We start from the raw sequence: 4,740 nt of genomic DNA on the forward strand, positions 1-4,740 counted from the left end.
AATGAACATATGTTTTCAGTATTATTGACGGATGGTAATATTCTGGATGGAAACGGAGGAAGTGTTTACTAGTATTCGCAATTTATAATAGTCACGAGTTTTTTATACTAGCTACTATTATTTTTCTTACGTATTTTGTATACCATATGTACTATTAGTTTATATTGACTGTAATTATTCATTGACCTTATTTGTTGCACTAACTATATAATCGAGATACAGAGTATTTCATTGGTACTACCATTCTATATGATTACTATTGAAGAAATTAGTTTATATCCAGAATTTACGTACCATAGTTCGCTGCACGTTTGTAGTACTAACTATATAATCGAGATACAGAGTATTTCATTGGTACTACCATTCTATATGATTACTATTGAAGAAATTAGTTTATATCCAGAATTTACGTACCATAGTTCACTGCACGTTTGTAGTACTAACTATATAATCGAGATACAGAGTATTTCATTGGTACTACCATTCTATATGATTACTATTGAAGAAATTAGTTTATATCCAGAATTTACGTACCATAGTTCACTGCACGTTTGTAGTACTAACTATATAATCGAGATACAGAGTATTTCATTGGTACTACCATTCTATATGATTACTATTGAAGAAATTAGTTTATATCCAGAATTTACGTACCATAGTTCGCTGCACGTTTGTAGTACTAACTATATAATCAAAACTAAAACGTAATCATTACTTTATACTGACTACAACTAACTATATAATCAAAGACAAACGTATCAATGTGCACTTGGCTTTTTTATTCACTGTTTTTGTAGAACTAACCATAGTATCAAGAAAGTGGATACCTTTGTCTACTATCTTCATTTGGAAAACTAGCTATAAATTAACGGGAGGATATTTTTTTTTCACTAACTGAAACATATCATATAATCAATGCAGAACAAATCCTTTGCACTGTATTCTTTACTGAGTGCATGTGTGGAACTAACGGTATTCAAAGCAATACGTTTTTAGAAATAAGTTCGTACTGACTGCATTAATTTTGCTGAAGTAACTATGTTAGCAAAAAACAACATACCCTTCATATCACTTGATATTCACTGTATTTGGAGAACGAAATATATTATAAATGCAGTATGTTTCTATATGAACATATTAATTTGTAAAGCTAACTAGAATCAAGGCAGTATGGTCCACCGAGTAAGCTCAGTTTATATTGCTTGTATTTGTAGAACTTTTAGATTTATATAGTTGTTTATTCAAGGGAAAAACGTAAGCAAATTCATTGTCAGTTATCAATGATGATTCTAATTCTCATCTAATTTCTATATTGTAAAACTGTGGATGATACAAAGTTGAAATTTAAATTGATAATTTCGTTTTGATGTGCCTCTATCCTCACATCACAATCTTCCTACCACCCCCATGTTCATTACTGTATTTGAATATAAGAGTTTGAAAACATTGTAACGACTATGATATATACAACCACAGAATACGCAATATAAATATAAATAAATAAATAAAAGGATTGTTTTGACCAGATGTATTTATTATTGTACATTATGTTTATGTCCTCACCAATAATACAGCACTAATGCATACATTGAAGTATTGATAATTTGCAGAGTTTTTAGAGAGAACCAAACAGTGACGTGAAGTCACAGTTTCATATTAAAAATATTTTTGATATTCGGTTACTCGATATTCGTTTGATTTGCAGTAAGTAACAAAACAATATAACTCACTAAAATAAATTGCTCGTCAATATTGGAAATGTTAACCAATATATTACATTGCACTAATTGTAATGAAGGGTAAAAAATGCTGGATGCCAACTTTTTTAAACAACACTAAATTTATAATTAATGCTCAACGAGTACAATTATTATAAACACATCATATATCGTATTTTCCTTTGCATATATTATATATATCGCTTGGAAATTTTGCAGTAACATTATCCAGTTCAAGGAAATGGAAAAGAAACCTGAAAATAAAGATTTTCGGTAATTTATACTTACAGCGGTTTATTTAATGTCCATAGATAAATTTGTTATTCATTTAACCCATAGTTTATTTACAACAGTGCCATTTGATGTGTAATATATGTCAGCAATTTCATGTTTACCTGTTCACAGTGAAGCCATACTTACCTTACAGTTGTATTCATTGAAAGAAGCCTAGGTATATTCTTCCAGTGACTGGCTATCATGAATGTAACGTAATTCCCATCATAATGAAAGAGCTAAGCAATCTTTTTTTGTAAATAGCATATCTGGGTTAATCAGTGATATGCTGTCTAATGTTATTTCGCGTGTGACCGTCCAATATTTAAAATTATATTTTTATTTCCCTTCTTTAAAATATACTGACGCTCTCAAAAGCCAGGTTAAAGTGCCACTAACACTATGTTTTGTCTAATAAAAGCCGGCACAGATTACTATAGAAAAACATTGTTGCGTTTTGGCCTAGCATCTGAAAATATTTTTCCCAGTTTTACGAGTTTACAATATTTGCTCGAATTCTAAAGAAAGAATTCTATGTCAACCCCGGCCTGATCATTGATCGATACTGATTATACGCATTGTGTCACATGACTAAAATTTTCCCATGCTGTTTCCTGTCCGGACACAATTTGAAATACATTGTGAATCGATTCAAATAATTCTAAGTTCTTTATGTGCTCTCGATTTTTTGCCCCCTGTTTTGGACGCATATCAGTTTATTATATTTTGATTGTTAGTCACATTAAAAATCTCCAAAATTCATGTACAGTTCCTGCCTCTAGCTGAAATGTCAGTTTGACCTACCTGCATTAAACTATTAGCAGCATCATCAAGTGGCTGAATTATATGGTGGAAACACGTTGCCCTGAACACTGACTGACTACTAACTTAGACGAGTGGTAGAGATCCGTTTTATTTGAGTTGACTTCTAAGAGGTTAAATGGAAATTTCTAGACCGACTACATTCTTCGAATTCATGTTGATGTTCCATTACCACGAAACGAGCAGTAAACAGTGAAATTGTATAATGATGTTACCTGGAAGGAATCCTGCGAATAATGATTGAATATATTGGTCACTTATAAAAGGGTTAATACTATCATTAGAATATGAGTAAACTATAGTAAACCACTGGCTTCCACGTAAACATTCGCCTCAAAAATAAAACCTACCCATTACTGCGATCAATTTACCCTTTAATTTCCTTCATACACAAGTGAATACATCACATTTCCATCGTCACCATCATCAATATCATTAGCTCTAATGTCTAGGTTGAGAATTGAACTAGGTGGTAGATCTTCGGGTGTCACTGTAGAGTATTTATCTGCGGAAAATATAAAAAAAAACGTAATGTATGTCATCTCTAACAGATCAATAAACTAATCTAGAAAATATGGCAAAATTTTTTTTTCAGAAATAGTTATGTAATTTCAAACATCACAGTTTTGCTCTTTGGTAATCACAATTTATTGAAACATTCATCAGGACTTATACACAAGTATTTACAGGATAAGATGGGTATGCCACTCCCTTTCGTACAATCAGCGCCTATGTCTACACCCCAAAACTATACGAAAAATATTATTTTGGCACCCCTAAACATGCCCTCATTAACCATAAATGAAACCAACCGTACTAAGTAACATATTATAACACGAAAGTGTTTCTGACTGAAGTAAAACATGGAAATAAAATACAATAACTCGAATACAGGTTGAATCGAAGTTGTTAAATAATTCAAAGGTATGTGAATTCAGATGTGTATTGTGTGCGGTGAAGACTGATAGATAGGGTCTCATAATGCAGAATGCACACGTCAACAAGTCATTTATTGATACATATCACATAATGTATTTGATTCCTAGGTCAGATCGGTATTTAAAATATCTGACTGGCGGTGAGACCTGATTTATGACGTCGACTAACTTTGTTATTCCAGTCTGTGATCGGTTATCAGTAAGTGAATAAAGTCACTGACTTTACCTGACGAATTTTGTAGGCAATTATGTTAATATTGGTAAGATTTATTTTGGATAAGAAATAATCCTAGTTCTAGTTCTAGTTCTAGTGAAATTTGAATCAAGTGCCAGAGTTGCAGCTCTGGGCAGATAGACGCATGCACACAGACAAAACCATAAGTGCCTAAAAACATGGAGTTGTACCATAGAAACATGATACATGTTCGCTTCTTGTTTTGTTGACGAGTGTCAACTTTCCCTTAACAAAGCATAGCGAATGATTGATATATATATTGAAACGATTTATATTTATTGGTTAACATATGAGTATGTTTTGAGAACTGTGTTATTTGTGGGAATTATATGGAAAGCCACAGCTATCTTAAGTCGTAAAATATTATGTTGTGTAGTGCATTTACCTTGTGATGTGGTGCATTTACCATGTTGTGTGGTGCATTTACCATATTATGTGGTGCATTTACCATGTTGTGTAGTGCATTTACCATGTTGTGTAGTGTATTTACCTGGTTATGTAGTGCATTTACCATGTTGTGTAGTGCATTTACCTTGTTATGTAGTGCATTTACCATGTTGTGTAGTGCATTTACCTTGTGATGTGGTGCATTTACCATGTGTGTGGTGCATTTACCATATTATGTGGTGCATTTACCATGTTGTGTAGTGCATTTACCATGTTGTGTAGTGCATTTACCATATTGTGTAGTGCATTTACCTTGTTATGTAGTGCATTTACCATATTGTGTTGCATTTACCTTGTTATGTAGTGC

The sequence above is a fragment of the Saccoglossus kowalevskii genome, chromosome 16, assembly GCF_978046115.1.
Source record: "Saccoglossus kowalevskii chromosome 16, keSacKowa6.1, whole genome shotgun sequence".
Taxonomy (NCBI): domain Eukaryota; kingdom Metazoa; phylum Hemichordata; class Enteropneusta; family Harrimaniidae; genus Saccoglossus; species Saccoglossus kowalevskii.